Source organism: Lithobates pipiens, unplaced genomic scaffold (assembly GCF_037356315.1).
Source record: "Lithobates pipiens isolate NorthernLeopardFrog02 unplaced genomic scaffold, aLitPip1_a1.2 Scaffold_8, whole genome shotgun sequence".
Taxonomy (NCBI): Eukaryota; Metazoa; Chordata; class Amphibia; order Anura; family Ranidae; genus Lithobates; species Lithobates pipiens.
Window position 1 is genome coordinate 371,697,835 of NW_027507903.1, and position 20,430 is coordinate 371,718,264.

At 43.3% G+C, this 20,430-nt stretch overlaps 1 protein-coding gene across 4 annotated transcripts in view; it reads right to left on the reverse strand.

The window, feature by feature from the left end:
* KCNIP1 (potassium voltage-gated channel interacting protein 1) overlaps positions 1-20,430 on the reverse strand; it is a 568,743-nt gene that overhangs the window by 433,657 nt on the left and 114,656 nt on the right. The window contains exon 1 of one of the 4 annotated variants that reach the window (XM_077473565.1): positions 16,884-16,954. The exons of the other annotated variants lie outside the window; for them this stretch is intronic. The gene's annotated coding sequence lies outside the window, so the exon portion shown is untranslated. Of the gene's footprint in view, positions 1-16,883; positions 16,955-20,430 lie in introns of those variants that run through there. 4 annotated transcript variants of the gene reach the window in all.

Genomic DNA, 20,430 nt, shown 5'->3' on the forward strand with positions numbered 1-20,430 from the left:
AATTGTAGGAGTTAGTTACAGAGTTAGTTACAGAGTTACATAAGAAGTAAGGTTGAATAAAGACGCTAGTCCATCCAGTTCAACCTGAGTGAGTGTCTACAATTGTCCCTATACCTGTACAATGCACACTCACATTGGTCCCTACCCTCAAGGAGCCCCCATTCCAAGATCCCCATTCATATACAGTACTAGGTCCACTTATGGACAGAAGCCAATTAACCTACCAGCATGTTTTTGTAGTGTGGGAGGAAACGGGAGTACCAGGAGGAAACCCATGCAGGCACAGGGAGAACATGCAAACTCCAGGCAGGTAGTGTCGTGGTTGGGATTCAAACCAGCAACCTTGTTTTTACTGGTAGGTGAGAGTGCTAACCACTACGCCACTGTACCGCCTCAGTTAGGGGGGACAGATTCTGGTATACCTCGCAGCTTGAGGTTATTCTTCCTGGACCTATCCTCGAGGTCTGCCATTTAGTCCTCTATTCATGCTATGTCTTCCCCCTGTGCTGTGTGGACCTCCACCACCAAATTGTATGAAGTATATTCTTCCATTTTGGTATCCACATGACTCACTCTGTGACCCAGGGCTTGAACTTCCCTCTGACATTCATTTATCCCCCTGAACATATCCGCTTGTAGGGAGGATCTCAAGGACAGCAGCATGTCCTTTAGCATCGTGTCTGACACTGGCCTGTCTGCTGTGGGAAATTCTGCTATGGGGTCCTCTCCCTGTGTATGCTGGCTTGTGGTGGCAGGATGGGGCCGGCTTACCGTCATTGTCGAGTCTCTCCTCCCAATGTGTTTTTTCAACACTTTGACATCATCAGGAGTCATAGCACACCCTTAAACTAATACTATGTTGAAGCACCTTTTGATTTTATTACAGCACTCAGACGAATACCCAAAAAAACTATAACCATGGCACATCTTGACCTGGTAATATTTGCCCACTCTTTGCAAGAACACTCCAAATCTATCAGATTGTGACGGCATCTCCCGTGCACAGCCCTCTTCAGATCACCCCACAGATTTTCAATCAGATTCATGTCTGAGCTCTGTCTGGGCCATTCCAAAACTTTAATCTTCCTCTGGTAAAGCCATTCCTTTGACGATTTGGATGTATGCTTCGGGTCGTTGTCATGCTGAAAGATGAAGTTCTTCTCCATGTTCAGCTTTCTAGAAGAAGCCTGGAGGTTTTGTGCCAATATGGATGGTATTTGGAACTGTTCATAATTCCCTCTACCTTGACTAAGGCCCCTGTTCCAGCTGAAGAAAAACAGCCCCAAATATAATTCTCCTAAAACCATGCTTCACGAAAGGTACGGTGTTCTTTTGGTGATGTGCAGTGTTTTTGTGCCAAACATATCTTTTGGAATTATGGCCAAAAAGTTCAACCTTGGTTTCATCACACCGTAACTCATTCCTCATTCTCCCACATACTTTTGGGAGACTTTAGATGTGTTTTTGCAAAATTTAGCTGGGCTTGGATGTTTTTCTTTGTAAGAAAAGGCTTCTGTCTTGCCACTCTACCCCATTGCCCAGCTCTTTAACCATGTGATTGGCTGTGTCCAATTACAGTTGGTCACATGTAAACATGGAGATGCCGGTAATCAGCGTTTCTCGCCTCACATTGACAGATTGTGTGGCGAGGAGAGCCAATCAGCAATGTCTCCTTGCAGGGGACAACAAAATACCTAATCAAGACACGGATCATCAGTGCCCTAATTACATTACAGCGCCACAAGTGTCACCAATAAGTGCCAGCAATCAGTGCCCCCCATTGCCCACCAGTGCCAGCAATCAGTGTCCACCAGTGCCCACCAGTGACAGCAATCAGTGTCCAGCAGTGCCCACAAGTGCCACCAATCAGTGCCCATTAGTGATGCCAGTCAGTGCTGGCTATCAGTACCACCTATCAGTGCTGCCCATCACTGAAGTTCATCAATGCCCATAAGTGTCACTCATCAGTGCCACCCGTCAATGCGCATCAGTGCTCAACAGTGCCACCTATCTGTGCTGTCTATCAGTGCCACCTATTAGTGCCCATCAGTGCCACCTATTAGTGCCCATCAGTGCCGCCTATCAGTGCTCATCAGTGCCCATAAATGCAGCATATCAGTGCCACCTAATCAGTGCCCATAAGTGGTGCCTCATCAGTGCCCGTAAGTGCCACCTCATCAATGCCCACCAGTTCAGCCTATCAGTGCCGTCAGTGCCGTCTCATCAGCACACATCAGTGAAGGAGAAAAATTACTTGTTTATAAAATTGACTGACAGAAACGAAGTAAAACAAAAAAATTTCAACACTTTTGGTATTATTATTTTTTTTGTAAAAAATAAAAAACCCTGCAGTGCATAAATACCACCAAAAGAAATCTCTATTTTTGTGAATTTTCATTTGGGTACAGTGTAGCAGGACCGTGCAATTGCCATTCAAAGTGTAACAGCGCTGAAAGCTGAAAAATGGCATGGGCGGGAAGGGGGTGTAAGTGCCCTGTAGGCAAGTGGTTAATGTTGCAGTAGGCCTCTTGGCAGCCTCCCTGACCAGTTTTCTTCTCGTATTTTTATCAATTTTGGAGGGGCATGCAGTTCTTTGTAATGTCACTGTTGTGCCATATTTTCTCTACTTGATGAAGACTGTCTTCACTGTGTTCCATGGTATATCCAATGCCTTGGAAATTCTTTTGTACCCTTCTCCTGACTGATACCTTTTAACAATGAGATCCCTTTGATGCTTTGGAAGCTCTATGTGGACCATGGCTTTTAATGTAGGAAAATATTAGGAAAGACCTACTAGAACAGCTGAACTTTATTTAGGATTAATCAGAGGCACTTTAAATGATGGCAGGTGTGTACTGACTCCTTTTTAACGTGAATTTGAATGTGATTGCTTAATTCTGAACACAGCTACATCCCCAGGTATAAGACGGTGTGCACTACATTATTTTATATTTATTTATATATGTTTATTTATATATTGTGCAACTTAAAGATTTCAGTTTGTTTTTCAATTGAGTTGAACAGTTTATAGGTCACACTAAGGATGGAAAAAGTTCTGAAATTATTCATCTTTGTCTCATTTTTTTTACATCATACTGTTTTAGACTGTTTAGACTTCTTATATCCACTGTATGTTGGGCCTGTAGAGAAGTTACAATCCTCTGACATCACATATTTTCAACTTTGAACTTTCTACTTTTTTGAAGTATCCAGACAAAAACCCCACCCAGTTTGGTCCATGGCTCCCAATTACCAGTCTGTTAAAATGACTGGCGTCCATGGATTTTGTCAGGCCTGCCACTTTTACACTGTATGTCTCTAGCTGATTAGACATTGTTGTTGGAAAGCCATCTTTTGATGCATTTGGGCCTCCTGTTGCTTAGCATTTTCCCTGTTAAGCTTTCTCTTAAGCTTCTCTATACTGTGGACACAGAAATGTCAAAGTCCATGCAAATATTTAATATTTTTCTCTTTAAATGTCACTGGTGCAAAGCTTTTACAGCATGCAAAAAATAATGTATTGCCTATTAAGACAATTGTGCCATCATCATCCTTTTAGTATATGCCTGTAAACACCAGTACTTGTGTTTACACCTCTATGGGTATAGTTCCCTGAGCAGAAATCTTCCAGGGATGGGAAATTACGCTCATACACGTGGTGCAAGTACTAGTGTTTACAGATGAATACAACCTGGCAATAGTAAATTTGGAGGCAGGGTGTCCTTTTCGAGATCCTGTTGACAGAACAAAGAGTCACTTTTCATATAGAGGCTGATATCACCTTAACCACTTGCTTACTGGGCACTTAAACACCCTTCCTGCCTAGACCAATTTTCAGCTTTCAGTGCTCTCACAATTTGAATGACAATTACTTTTTTTCCCACAAATAGAGCTTTCTTTTGGTGGTATTTGATCACCTCTGGGGTTTTTATTTTTTGCGCTATAAATTAAAAAAGACCGAAAACTTTGAAAAAAACCCGCAAATTATGCAAATTATTAATTTTTCTTCATAAATTTTGGCCTCAATTTATACTGCTACATATCTTTGGTAAAAAATAACCCACATTAGTGGATATTATTTGGTCTTTGTGAAAGTTAGAGAGTCTACAAGCTGTGGTGCGAATCGCACAAAATTGCTCACATCTGATGTACTGGTGGCCGATCTCACTTTTTGTGACCCGAACAAGCCAGGAAAGTACAAATACCCCCCAAATGACCCCTTTTTGGAAAGTAGACATTCCAAGGTATTTAGTAAGAGGCATGGTGAGCTTTTTGATGTTGTCATTTTTTCCCACAATTCTTTGCAAAATTAAGATTTTTAATTTTTTTTATTTTTTTCCACAAAATTGTCATTGTAATAGGTTATTTCTCTCACATGGCATGTGTATACCACAAATGACACCCCCAAAAAAATTCTGCTACTCCTCCTGAGTATTACAATACCACATGTGTGGGACTTTTTCACAGCCTGGCCACATAGAGAGGCCCAACATGCAGGGAGCGCCATCAGGTGTTCTAGGAGCAAAAATTACACATCTAACTTGTTGACTACCTATTACACTTTTGAAGGCCCTGGAGCACCAGGACAATGACACGTGGCACTGATGACAGATGGCACTGATACGTGGCAATGATGACACTTATACGTGGCACTGATGACACGTGGCACTGATGACAGATGGCACTAATATGTGACACTGATGACAGATGGCACTTATACGTGGCACTGATGACACGTGGCACTTATACGTGGCACTGATGACACGTGGCACTAATACGAGGCACTGATGACAGATGGCACAAATACGTGGCACTAATAAGTGGCACTGATGACAGGTGGCACTGATAAGTGCCATTGATGACACGTGACACTGACAACAGATGGCACGTGACACTAACAGGTGGCACTGATGACAAATGGCACTGATACGTGGCACTGATGACAGATGGCACTAATATGTGGCACTGATGACAGATGGCACTATGTGGCACTGATGACACGTGGCACTGATGACACGTGGCACTGATGACAGATGGCACTTATACGTGGCACTGATGACAGATGGCACTGGGGACAAATGGCACTGACAGGTGGCACTGGGGGCAGGTAGCACTGGGGTGGATGGCACTGGGGCGGATGGCACTGGGGCAGGATGGCACTGGGGTGGATGGCACTGGGGTGGATGGCCCTGGGGCAGGATGGCACTGGGGGAGCATGGCACTGGGGGAGGATGGCACTGGGGCGGATGGCACTTTTTTATTTTTTTTATTTTTTCACACTTACGGCAGCTGCAGCCGTTCATCTCTCCCTCCTCACACGCTGTCTGTGTGAGGAGGGAGAGCGGCGCTGCGAGATAATCTCATATGTTTACATATGAGATCATCTCACATTGGACACGCCGATCGCGCTGTAAAGGGCTGCTGTGATTGGCCGTTTATAGCAATCTGTGTTTGCCTGTCTTCGGAGGACACGGCAAACACAGAACTTCCCCGATGCGCACCCGCGGCGGTGCGCATTGCGGAAGTAAACATCAGGACGTCCAGGGACGGCCTCCAGGACGAAAGCGCATACTCTACGGCCGTCATTCGGCTATAGGGCGGGTGGGAGGAGGTTAAAGGAGAGAAAGGAGGGTTTGAGGTGTAAGACTTTGTCCCTTTGAAAGGGCGATTACTCTGAAACATGTCTAACACGGGAGAGAGAGGGAGAAGCCAAGAGATTTTGGAATTAATATAGGGGACAAGGACCAAACCTCAACTTTAGAGTACTTAGAACTTAGTTTTTAGTCAACTTCTAATGGCAGAAAAGCCATATTATGAGACACTGAGTAGTCCCTGAGGTTGAAATGCCTGTGTTCACAGTTACGGTAGCAGATTTATCTCAAAGTGTTTTTTCTGGCCTTGAGTAATGTGAGGATGATGAATTCACATATACCCCTTTCCTTCAAGACCTAGGCTTCAACAGCCATGCCATTAAAGCCAGTGACGGCTTCCAGGTTCCTGCGCCGTATGGAGTAGCTGTCTCTCACAAACGGCTCCCACAGCATGACCCACGAAACGGCCTAAAAAAACTGCCCGCAGCTCCTCCGGGTGACCCCCCGTGCATCTCAAACGGCCCAGCCACAAATCAAGACCCCGGTCTTGACCCTGCCTGAAAACACGGTGGACACGCCAGAAATGGAGGTAAGCAGCTGCACAGCCTCACCAAACCAAGGAGACAGCAGTACTGTGCGCATAGCCCAAGCAGTGGCAGCGCTTTTATCCCCCACATTAGCTGCCTCAGTGAAAAAGGCTGTCAATGCAGGGATGAGGCAGATCAAAAAAGAACTGGGGGAACATGCAACCAGGCTAAATGATGCAGAATATCACCTCTCCAATATAGAGGCACAAAGCAGGCACAGGACAAACCAATCAATATGTACTCCAGAAGCTAGCCGATTTGGAAAATAGGTCAAGAAGGAGCAATCTGCGCTTTGTGGGCCTCCCAGAATCTCTGCCAACATCAGCCCTCACTGAATTCTGCCCCAGCACATCCCAGAAGCACTAGGCCTTCCTGCCCCCTGCACAGTAGAATGGACCCACCACATGGGATGGGAGCATTCGCCACTGAACGCAAATCTTGTATGATCATCGCTAAATACTTAAACTACTCAGACAGCTGCTATTCAGCAAAAATTCAGGCAGTCACGGGGATACCCCAGTCCAGGAAACAAGAACAGACCACTTGGGCCTCACGAACTCCTCTGAACACGTGACCTCAACATCTTTAGTACCCCCTCCCAGACTCCTCAGCGGGGTCTGGCACACCCACTGATTGGTTCCAAGAAGGCTGATACCCAAAACATCCAACCAGGCCTGGCTCTGACTTGTCACGTGCACCTCACTGTACACATGACCAAGCAGAACTTCTAACACAGCCCAGCCAAACTAAAGTCAAAGTTAACCTACATAATTAACCCTCAGAACCCCACTACTGTTCTGAGGCAAAAACTAAATTTACACATGAATGACACTTTGTCCAAAATGTCATCCACTACATGAATAATTCACACAGCAAAATTGCTCCATACACTGTTCAGTTTATTATCGCGGGCACTGTGTTAAATAGCAATGAAAGGTAGGCATTACAGACCATTGTCTACCAATAAGGGGTACATATTCTAATGACCCATTTGCCCCCAAAATGCCCCCGACATTTACCTTGACTGCTTTCTCTACTTTTTTCTTTGGGCTGATATCTGGATCTCTCCTTTGTGATGCTCACTGGAATTTCATAGACCTTGGGCGTGCGTCATTTGGCTAACCCTCAAGGTGTCATTCCCAGGAACATTTTCCAGCAGGAGTCTGCCTCTAATCATCTCAGAACCTCCCATGGCATTAAAACAACAAAGATGTATAGGGTAAGGTATGGGCATGAATGGGAGGGGCATTTCTTCATGTGCATATGGCTGGGGTTGAATACTGGCTGGGGTGCATACTACTCATCCAACATGAATAACTACAGAATCTACCTGATCAATTCAGGCCTTGACAGGTATTAAAATAATATTCTTCATTAAAGCTAACCTCATGGGGGCATGGCCTATGCATGGCGCCGAGCGGCCGTGCTCGAGAAGAGCTCCGTCCAACCATTGGCCTTGCCATGGAGAAAGCTACCCCCAACACACGGAGTGGGCAGGCCAGAGCCTCGAGGTCCATTATTTCGCCAGACTCGCACCCCGACTCCATTCGGAGGAAAGCTCTCCAGCCTCCTCCTGCTGCTCAGAGCTAATGGAAGATCCAGAACCCCTGCTGGCTCTGAGATGTCTTCCCTGGTGAGTGAAATCAAAAAGGAAATCACAGGCATGTTATGCAGCATGGAGACATCTATTAAAAAGGACATATCTGCAGTGAGGGCTGACATGTCTCATCTCCTAGGTAGACTAGAGGAGACCGAGCAGCGCCAGGACTCCCAAGCAGCAGCCATTAAAGAACTACAAGACACAGTTACCCAAATAGCATTTTCTCGCAGGGCCTCACTATATAAACTCGAAGATCTCAAGAACCATAACCGTAGAAACAATCTACGCATCAGAGGGCTGCCAGAGGCTACCAGGGACGATGATTTGGAACCCTCAATCCTTGGCATTCTTAATATTATATTGGACAACCCTGTCACAAATGCACTGAGATTCGACTGCGTACACCGTGCTTTGAGGCCACGCAATGTTGCATCCGACCAGCCCAGGGATGTAATTTGCCGTCTTCGCGATTTTGAAGATAAAAATGCGGTAATGGTCAAATTGCGCAGTACTCCTAGTATTGATTTTGATGGAGTGGTTCTCAACATCTACCCTGACATATCCAAGGAGACTCAGACGCAGAGCACTGAAACCTCTCTTCAACTAAGAGGAGATGGAATCACTTACAGATGGGGTTTCCCTGCGAGCCTCATAGCTAATAAAAACGTCCGCTCTCACACATTGCGGTTCCCTGAAGAACTCCCTGCCTTCCTCCACGAGCTGAATTTTCAACCAATAAAGCTTCCAGGATGGCTAAATCCCATACCCACCTTCTCGGCCCCCCAGACATCTCAATGGTGGAAAACTCCCTCCAAACAGAAACGTGCTGCCACTCTGGGCTCTTCTCAGAAAAATTAGTGAGATACTCCACTGCCCACGCTTATTAGCTTTGCTGCCACATTTTACACTAACTGCAGCTCTAACCCCAATGCCACACTTCCAAAGTTTAGGGATGAACCCCTAACCTGAATTTCCCTGAGCTCAGTACCTCATTACACAATGGTGACGAGTTCAAATTGTATTTTGTTTCATGTTTTACCCCTTATAATATGGTCACAATGTTGTTTCTGGTTCTTTGCTTTGTTCTGAATGACTTACCATGGTTTTACAGTTTTTGTTCTGCATTTCTATAGTTTAAATTTTACTTTATTAATGTTCTTTTTTAGAAGCCGTATGCTGGCGGGCATACTGATCCTTTTTTATGCCCTTATTATGGCGTACGTTCCCTGCCCCTCTCCTTCTGGGGTGGGTGAGTGTTAGTGGCCTACGCGCTCTTATCATTGGTCTCATTCTCAAGCCCATGATGGCTGCTCGCTATCCCCCTCCCCACTGGGACCGCCGCAGATCTCTGTGTGCATCTCCTCTTATTCCCATTGGTTTAATGGACTGTAAATGTATTTTCAATATATGTTCCTTATCCTTTTTTCCTCTCTCTTGGTCTTTTCCTTCCTCTCTTCTCCCATCCCTCCCCTCCCTCCGCTTTTATGCATGGTTATATAAGTTGAAGACACACTTACTTCTGACTTAATGGCTACTCTAAAGGTTATTTCATATAACGTAAGGGGCCTTAATGTGGCGGCTAAGAGGCACCAAGTCTTGCGAGAATTGAAAAATGCACATTGCTCAATCGCTTTTCTCCAGGAAACTCATTTGACGCATTCAACGCACTTTAAACTTTTCTCACCACAATTTCAGCAATGGTATTACAGCGTCTCTGATACAAAGACAAAGTATTTTTGCTTCACTACTATGCTAGCAGAGAATCATGGTCGATGCCTTTTTCTCATAGGCAACACCCAGTGTACCCTAGCGAATGTATATAGTCCCAACCATAACCAACCCTCCTTCCTCAACCAAATTCTAGTGGGGGATATAAACATGCCCCTAGATCCCACTATCGACACTTCACAGGGTCACTCCAAAATTTCATATAAGCGAATTGCGCATGTCAAAAAAAAGCTTATGGACCTACAACTCATAGACACCTGGCGTATGCTACACCCTAAAGACAGAGATTTCTCCCACTTCTCTAAAACGCACCACTCCTACTCCAGAATAGATAATATATTTCTGGATCTCTTCCACCTCCCTCTCCTACGCTCCGCCACTATAGGCACGGCATCTATTTCAGACCATGCACCTGTCTCTATATGTTTGTCCATGCCCACTCTGCCACACCGTTCCAATAATTGGAAGCTCAATGACTCCCTCCTCTCTAACGTAGCAGAAGTTTCCATGCTATCCACTTCCTTAGCTCAATTTTTAAGGAAAACGCTTTCTGAGAAACCTCTCCTGCCATTCTGTGGGAAGCCCATAAAGCTTCTATGAGGGGTTGTTTCATTGAGTTGGGAGCAAGGAAAAAAAGAGAACATGGGCAGCAGCTCAAACAAGTCCTAGGACAGATTGCCGAACTCAACAAGCAACACAAATTATCTTTGCAAGTTGCGCATCTCGAAGCTCTCACTTTTAAAAGAGAAGAGCTCAAAACTCTTTTAGATCTCAACACTAAAAGGAAATTTCACTACATCTCCCAAAAAGTATACGAATGGGGCAACAAACCAGGTAAACAGCTGGCTAGATCTCTTAGGGCCAAAAAGACCCGTTCTTTCATACCTAAAAATAAACTTCCATCAGGCGAACTAGTACACGCTACCCCCCAAATCACCAAAGCATTCAGAGATTTTTACACTGATTTATACAATGTCGGGGGCAATTTGGCAGCGCTTCCACAATCAGAAAAGCGTAAATGTATACTCACCTATTTATAGGCTGCCAATCTCCCCAAACTTCCACAATCGGCCCTTGTGACCATGGAAGCTGATTTCTCCATAGAAGAATTTGAAATTGCTCTTAAGTCCTCCCCCGCAGGCAAAGCCCCTGGCCCTGATGGTTTCACCATCATGTATTACAAAACATTTAGTGATACCCTTCTCCCCTGTCTTGCAGCATATGCCAATTCCATCTCCCACACCTCAGGCCTACGACCAGAATCCTTATCTACAATTTTAATTTAAGGGTGTATCAACCACAGAGTGGTGCTGTGGATACACTATACAGTAAAGATGCCACGTCCCGATATTTAAATTTACTAAATGAGAGAACAACTACTGTTGACTTTGATGGACTTTTTAGGCATAGACATACAAGGAAATTATAAATTCAAACAATATTTATTTCTAAAAATGACAAAACATCCGTTATTGTATCTCAGAGCATGATGATTACACTGTCTACTATATCACAATTAAAAAATGATTCATACATTCCCATTTTATATAGTATAGGGATGAAATACAATAGAATCACAGAAATCCTTGCAGAAACAGTGTATCATAGATGGTTCAGCTCGGAGGTGCTCTACATGTTACACGTTCCATGAAACGCTTCATCAGGAGCTTATGACGATTTTATTCCTCATAGCTAAGACAAGGCTCATCTATATAAAGATGAGGGTGGTAGTATGAACCTCAAAAAACATACAGGTAAAGGACAGGAGACTCCAAAAAGGGGGAGTAATAAACGCATCTAAAGATCCTCCAGTACACACATCCATTAGTGCCACAAATGAGGGGGGAAGGGGGGAGGATTGGAACGTGATAGATGATAGTGGTTGTAAGTCAACCTTAATATAAAAAATGTAATAGTCTCCCTTGTTGGATTCCCAAGAGGAAAGCAGAGACAGAGCCTTCCTTGCCAGTGTTCACATATACCGGGGCTGCTGTGTGGTTTATTTTATTTATAATTTTCTTGTATGTCTATGGCTAAAAAGTCCATCAAAGTCAACAGTAGTTGTTCTCTCCTTCAGAATCCTTATCTGCCCACATCACTGTTATCCCGAAGCCTGGAAAGGACCCCTTCCCTTAGTGCTAATTACAGGCCCATATCCCTTTTAAATGTAGACACTAAGCTTTATGCCAAAATCATGGAAAATTGGTTGTTGCCCCTACTCCCCCCGTTGGATAATGGCTGACCAAACCAATTTTATAGAGAAGAGAAGGGATAACTCCTTGTACACCCTGTCTCTGATCCATTATGTCTGCAGGTGTTCCCAGCCCACCCTTCTCCTCTCCACAGACGCTGAGAAAGCGTTTGATAGGGTGGACTGGGAGTACCTTATGCTAACCCTGTGACACTTTGGCCTTGGCCCCCACCCCTCTTCACAAATCCGTGTAAATGGCTCTTTAAGCGAACCTTTTACAATACACAACAGGACCAGGCAGGGCTGCCCCCTTTCCCTCCTTTTTGCTATCTCCCTTGAACCCTTTCTGGCCACAATTAGACACAACAAAAATATCTAGGGCATTCAAATTGGAAATAGACTTCATAAATATGCAGTCTACGCTGATGATATTTTACTTTTCATCCAACAACCACGCATCCCACTCCCAAACCTTATGTCAGCTTTTTCAAATTTCCAAACATCTAATTTTAAAATTAATCTATCACAATCCAAGATACTAAATATCACGTCCCTCAACCACTCACTGATCAGCTAAAGTCTCTTTTCCCTTTCTGTTGGGAAACAATTCATATGAAATATCTTGGAATATACCTAACCCCCAAACTCCATTCCCTCTTCAAACACAACTACAACCTCCTCTTGAACAATATAAAGTCAAACCTCAGGAAATGGTCCTCCCTCTCACACTCCTGGCTAGGTAAAGTCAACATTATTAAGATGAACATTCTACCCCGTGTCCTTTTTCTTTTTCAGATGATACCCTTAGGGGTCCCTATAGGTTTTTTTACTATACTGCAGACCATGATCGCCAGCTTTGTTTGGAGGGATGGCCACCCCAGGGATTTCAGGGCTGTTATTTACCATTCCAGGAACTCAGGTGGACTGTCCCTCCCTAACTTTAAAGCTTATTACCACTCTGTAGTATTAGCTCATATTGTGGATTGGAAGTATGCCACCTCTTCCAAACTTTGGGTTCAGCTGGAACACTCCCTATGTGGCTCAGATCTCTCCATCATTCCTTGGATTCCTTGTCCCTCTAGAAACCTCTCTCATGACACCTCACCCCTTACCACATCTTCTCTAGATGTCTAGGATGGACTTCATAAGAAACTATCTTGGACCTATGACTCCCCTTTGATGCCACTCCTACATCACAAGCATTTTATGCCTGGCGCTTTGGACCATGGATTCAAGTTATGGTCTCCAGAAGATCCCCTCCTGCTACACTACGTTCTTCACTCAAATACTCTCAACTCCCTTTCTGAAATCCTGGGGCCCAAACCACCCATGTTTATGGACAGATGGAGGTACAACCAACTGCAACGTGTCCTCCTGACCCTCCCACAACCCTTCCGATCAATCCAAGATCTTACTGGAATCAAAGCCATATTCAACTACGTGGACCCTCCAGAGCACTGTATGCCACAATTCTACAAAGCCCTGATCAAACTACAGAGCCCTCAATATCCTGCATATCTGGACAAATGGGAGTCTTACCTCAAATCCACTATAACAAAACAAGACAAAAGACAAAGTTCTTCAGCTCGCACATGTCTCCTCAATTGCTTCGTCTATGGCGGAGTCTAACTATAAGCTCCTCACCAGATGGCACCATACACCAGCTAAACTTCACCGGATGTTTCCTACCAACTCCCCACTATGCTGGAGAAACTGTGGAGAAGTTGCCACCCACGCACACATCTGGTGGCTCTGCCCCTCATACGTCCATATTGGACTAAGGTGATTGACCTGATTCATCAGATCACTGATATCAAATTCCCCCAGAACTCCTGGACTATCCTCTTTCATGCCACCCAAAGACCTATTGCCAGATACAAGCGCTCGTTGATTCCCCATCTGCTTAGGTGCTCATTCCCACCCTATGGAGCCAACCTACGATCCCTTCCATAAAATCCTGGTTGCAAAAAGTATCTGAAGTAAGCCTTATGGAGGAGCTCACAAACATCGCAAGGGGGACAGCTGAGTGTCATGCCCTAACTTGGGCTCCTTGGTCCTCATTCCTCACCTCCGCTTGCTACAAAGGCATCATCTCTTTGACCTCCCAAGACACGTAGATATCTCGACTGGACCCAACAACTAGCTTACCTTCCCATAGCTACCTATATCTTAATGATCACTTTCTTGAACTATTAGCTGTTTTCTCTGCACCTACATTCAAACTGATTGTGTGTTACCATGCTTACCAGCCACCTATCCCCCCCACTTCCCACACCCTTTCACCCTCCCTCTAATGCCCCCCCCCCCAACCTTTCCTTCTTTAAATCCCACCCTCTGTATCCCCATCTACCTCTCTTCTCATGGAATCTGTAAATTTGTTTCCTCGCAAACGTTAGTAAGTCACTGGTTCCTCAGATTTACGTCGACTCAAATGCTCTTGCGTCCCCATATCCCACATCACATCACTCAAGGATTACCTCCTGCACTCCTAATGGGTCTAATACGCCTGACCGTTAATGGTCCAGGAGTTTATTTTTTTCTATTAGTAACTATGTGGGTACATGAGAGCCTTAACTATTTGTCTTTGCTGCATGTCGGAATAATGAGTTATTGAGTAATTGTATCTTTTCTGTATACAGGGCCGTCTTTAAGGCAGGGAAAAAGGGGCAGCTGTCCTGGGCCCTGTCATTGTTGGGGGGGCCCAAAACAGCTGCCTCATACTTGCCAACTATCCAGGTTTAAATTCCCTTGTCCCTTGAATTCTTATTCCTATGCTGTGTCCTAATATCTCAGTGTGAAGTGCTGGTACTAATGCTGCCCAGCTCTACCTTATTGTTGTGTACAGATGACTCACCTGCAGACCCTGTGTTTACATGTAAATAACTGGAATTCGTATGTAAATAGCGGCGACAATACTAAGTAAATAGCTGCGGCCGGCAGCATTGATATGTAAATAAAGGTGGCATCCTATGTATATCATGCCCCCCTGCTGTGAGGAGGTGATGTGCTGTAACCTCTAGCAACTAATCAGTAAGCCGTAATGTGTACTGTAACCTCTAGCAACTAGTCAGTAAGCAGTAATGATATGCTGTAACTGCTGGCAACCAATCGCAATTGCTGCCTGATCTGATACAGAAAACTGATTTTAAGTCTAGCTGCTATTTACTGTATGTCTCAGAGTAGGTGGAGAGGGAAATTGCATGGGGGGGCCATAGAAATTTTTTGCCCAGGGTCCAATCTATATTAAAGATGGCCCTGCCTGTATATGTATACCTTTTGTTCAATAAAAAGATATTAAACAAAAAAAAATTAAAGCTAACCTCACTAAGCAAAGCATGCAGAAATAAAAATGTTTCTCGGAAAGAGTTTTCATTATATAGATGCAATATATTTAACTAAACATTTTTCCCAAATCCAGTATCACAGCAGAATTTCAACAACACATAAACAGCTTTAGTTCCTTATATCTAGCAACAAACAAAACATTGACACTTTATGGTTGACATTCTGGGAATACAAAAGGTAAATATATCCAGAATAGTCACTCTGACTTTTATTCAAACTTTCTCCTCACATTTTAGCATTTCATAGACTCAATATACATGCAGCAATTTATTTTTGTCCTGATTACTTAATTTCAGTAACTCTTCAAACACTTTTAATTTCACCCTTTTTTCCAATCCCATTATCAAATTTTTATTTTAACCCCAAACTTTTAGGGAAATCATTTGTAAATATACATATATTATCAGGAGCATTGGTCTAATAACCTCTACTACTAACCTCTAGAAAACACAACTTCTCATGACATAACCATCTCTTTGTGTACATTTTAAACAAACACTTGGATACTTTACTAATCAAATAATACCTTGTGCATTCTTTAAACACAATACAACCACTTTCTCATTCACTGGCCATTCCAATCATTCTCTATTTAGAAATGTTTCCATATTTTCCCCTCAAACACCTTTTCCCTTTTTTTTTAATCCATATCTCACCCTAAATATATAGCTTAGTACATAGGATTACACAACCTTAAGTTACTTTCTTTTTGTTTCCTAACCATAATTCCTCTGGCGTAGCGCATGGAATAAATAACTTCCTCTTATTTTTATTTAGTTTTTTTTTTTTCATAGAATGGATATCTACTTCTTAATTATAATATTCTTAAACTTGTATTAACCAAAAAAGTAAAAATCAAACATTTTAAAATCCCCAAACATTTTTAAAACAGCGTAAACACAATTAAAAACTTAACACAATTATAAACATGTGCACAAATAACCATTCTCTTGTTTTGTAACAGGCAATATACAATGCCAAGTTCCCTATTTCTTTAACTTTAATATCAAACACACAATCTATTTTTTTTCCCCATAATTAATCCTGAAACACCATTCTAGGCTCTTCTATAACACTATAATGCCATTTATCGAATACCTTAGAGCCCAGGGCAATTATATAAATCCAAAATATAGTACATTTGTTGATATTGAAAAAATACCCTACAAAGCTTCAACAAAGTTCCATTAACTTTTGCACCGCAATCTCAAGACCGTAATACTCCCAGAGTTTTCTTTGCTGCTTTTTTTCTTAAAGGGGTTCTGCACTCATAATAAAACATTTGCCCATTCTGTTGCCTCTAGTTCATATATTTCATAATGCCACCTGTTTTTTTTTTTGGATTCACCTACCTTTTGTAATCTGTAGTAATTTATTTTAAACCCCTGCGGCGATGGGCGGTCTCTTGCGGGGATCAGCGTCATTTCCTGCTGAAGCCCGCACTGTCTCCTGGGATCTCGTTGAAGTAATCCCAGGAGACATTGAGGCTAATGCACCCGACATCTCGTGAGATATCGGGTGCTACAGCCGACATCTCGCGTGATTTGGGTTATTACAGCCGAGATGTAATTTAGCAATACCAACCAGCAATCACAAGTTATGCTACTAGTAAAGTAATACTAATCTGCACAAACTTCAAAGTACTCCATAAGTTCTTGACCTGACCTGAGGTGTTTGTCCTATAAGGGTGGGGAACCCAGGTGAAAGCTAGGAATTAACCAACTCTGTCACAGAAGCATCCTGCACCCTTCCCAACAAAAAAATACTCAAGAAAAAAACAATTCTCCTTTTTTATCTAAGTTTCTTTCAAATGCAATCTGGGGAGCCGATCTGTGTCTTACCTTCACTGCTGTAAGTCAGCTGGCACCTGTTGTCCCACTAGCTTGTGTTCAGCTCTGGCTGTACTCTGCAGCTATGGGTGTCACCGGTTTCACCTTTTTCTTAATATATCATTCCTTACTGCTACTTCCTGTCCAGCCCCCTATGTGCTTCTCTATTTAAATTCCTCTCAGACCAGTTTCTGGTTGCTTGAGCAACATTTGTTTCTGAGCTCCTTTTGTATAACCTGCTTTAACCTGACCTCTCGTGAACTGATCTCTTGTGTCTGATCTCTTCAAATACGGAAAGGTTTCTTCACAGTAAGAGCTGTGAAAATGTGGAATAGACTCCCGTCAGAGGTGGTTCTGGTCTACTCAGTAGATTACTTTCAGAAAGGCCTGGATACTTTCCTGTATGTACATAATATAACTGGGTAAAGTTGATCCAGGGAAAATCCGATTGCCTTTTGGGGGATCAGGAAGGAATTTTGTTCCCTGCTGTAGCAAATTGGAGCATGCTCTGTTTTTTTGCCTTCCTCTGGATCAACTGTGGGTATAAAATTGGGTATATTGATTGTATAATATTTTTTATTTTATTTATTTATTGTTTTTAAGATTGAACTGGATGGACTTGTGTCTTTTTTTAACCTGACTGACTATGTAACTATGTAACTATGTGTACCAACTCGGCTAGTTCTGATTATTTTGTCTGTTGGCTGCCCTGACCTTGGCTCGTTATCCGGCTCTCCTTTGCTTCATCCATCCATCCATCCTTGTCTGACAGTGTCTTCTGGTACTCCCCTAGGGAGCAGGGTGAGCCCGAGGGTCGTGACCTGGGGTCAGCACGTAGCTAAGCCCAAACCCTCGTGAGGGGGTCCCTGGCAGAATACCGGCTGGCCCTTAGACTCCACTCCCTGGGGGATCCCGTGTTACCTGCTCGCCTGTGGGCTCACTGTAGTAGTACCGTGACATAATCTATATTAAAAATAATCTAATTACCAGAGTATTTAAAACTAACACCACAGAAAGGTGAATTTCCACCTTTAATTCACTAGTCCCAACTATCATCTTATTGCCTTTCATCAGCCAATTCCATTGCTTCATATCCAAATATCTCTATGCATAGGAAGCAGCGTACATTAATAATTCATACAGCAAAATTGCTTTGTACACTGTTGAGTTTATTATCCCAGGCAAGGTGTTAATAATGAAAGGTAGGCATTACAGATCATTGTTCACCAATAAGGGGCACATATTCAAATGAGACATTTCCTTTTCAACCAATCACAGTCACTAACTCTTTAACTAAGCAAACCCATCATGTCACATTATTATTATATCGCCTAGACAGATAAAAATCTAGACCATCTTATGACATATGTCACTTCCTATGTCTAGTTTCGTTTTCAACACAAGACCCATTTTACACAACAACATATTTTTTTCTTAATCAGCAAAATGATAACTTTTAAAGGAACAGTCATGTATTAGATTAAAAAACACAAGGGGGCTTTTTTAATGACTCTTTCAGGCACTGTCCGGGGATCTGATGCTGTTGGGAGCAAAGCCGTGGTTCTCATCCTGATTGACAAAAACCTCCTATGTGAAGTTGTGTCTGTAGAACCCGACAGCCAGGGTAATTTCCTCACTTAACATATCCGATTAGGGAGCAGATATCTCGTGGTATCCAATATATACGCTCCCAATAGCCCCATAAAACAATTCTTTGGCGAGATCTCCACTAACTTAATAAAAACCCTGCACATCCCTCATATAGCTGGTGGTGATTTCAACTCTACATTACACCCGACAGATTACATAACCAAACCCAAACGCCCTCGCCAAACCGCCCAAAACTTCCAACTTAACATACTTTGCCTCTACAGTGGACTCTCTCCACTTCCATGACATTTGGTGACTCTTCCAACCAGCGGACATGGAATTCACTTTTTACTCTACTCCCAATAACGTCTTCATCAGATTTGACTACCTTTTTTGTACTGACAGTCTTGTCCCAATGATCTCTGAAGCAGTTATTCACGACATAACCAAGTCAGATCATGCCCCAATTTCAGTAACTCTTGGCAAGCCCGACTTCCACCCTAAACCCAGAATTTAGCGCTTCCCATCTTATCTCCAGAACAACTATGACTTTCAATCCTACATGAAGGAGGCACGGAAAGACTTTTCTTCAGCCAACTCATCCCACGTTGACAACCCAAACCTATTTTGGGAAGCTGGCAAGGCCTTCCTCCAAAGTTGGATAATTTAATATGCCGCCTCCTACAAAAAACACACCCAAGCAAATTACAAGACAGTTAGCTTCTGACTCCAACTGGCACACCGTTCTCTATCTGCCCTAGACTCTCCTGAAAATAGAACAGAATGGCAGGCAGCAAAAAGAGCCTTTGACACCTGGGCAGACATGCTTGAACTGACAAAAAGGGCTCATATGGACACCAATCTCCACAAATTCACCAACAAAGCAGGAAAATTGCTGGCAAGCCATTGCAAAGGCCCTTACCGCCCCACACATATCACCTCTCTACGAGACACCTCAGACACCATTAACTCATCGCAACAAGAGATCAATAAAGTAATTCTACAATATTATACATCCTTCTATACCACTGACCTCATAAACAAAAACGTTGCACAAACTTTCCTCAATAAAATATCTCTACCAATGGTTACTCCTTCTCAACTGAAGACCTTAAATGTACCCATTTCCTTATCCGAAATCTCTACGACCATTTGAAGTCTAGCTCCCTCTAAAGCCCCAGGCCCCCGATGGGTTTACAAGGGAATTCTACAAAACCCCACAAAAAATAACAAAGCCCACCCTCCTCAATGTCTATCAAAATTACTTTAAAAAAAAGACAAAGACCCCCTTGAACCGGGTTCCTATAGGCAAGTGATGGCGAACCTTGGCACCCCTGATGTTTTGGAACTACATTTCCCATGATGCTCATGCACTCTGCAGTGTAACAGAGCATCATGGGAAATGTAGTTCTAAAACATCTGGAGTGCCAAGGTTCGCCATCACTGCTATAGGCCCATATCACTTCTAAACCTAGACGTCAAGATCCCTTAAAAAATTGTTGTCACCAGACTTGCCACCATCATCCCCTCTCTGATACACCCCACCAGGTTTCGAAAAAAAGGGAGAACAGCAATGTTAAATATCCGAAAAGTAATGATGGTACTAGAACATGCCAAGTGCAACCCAGGAGGGGACTTTGCCATTATCACTGGACGTGGAGAAAGCTTTTGATAATGTTAGCATTGAATGGCTTTTGATGGCCATCACAAAAATGGGCTTTACTGGCCCCTTTAACCATCTCATTAACGCTATGTACACATCTCCCACGGCCAGACTGGTCATGGCTGGCCTTCTCTCTGATGAATCTCACCTCCACAAGGGCACGAGACAAGGCTGCCCACTCTCCCCGCTGCTCTATAATCTTGCATTAGAACCCCTCTATAGATATTTAACCCAAAGGCCCCCATACACGGGATCAACATTGGCGACCATGAACTACGCACCGCCCTCTTCGCTGATGATGTTCTC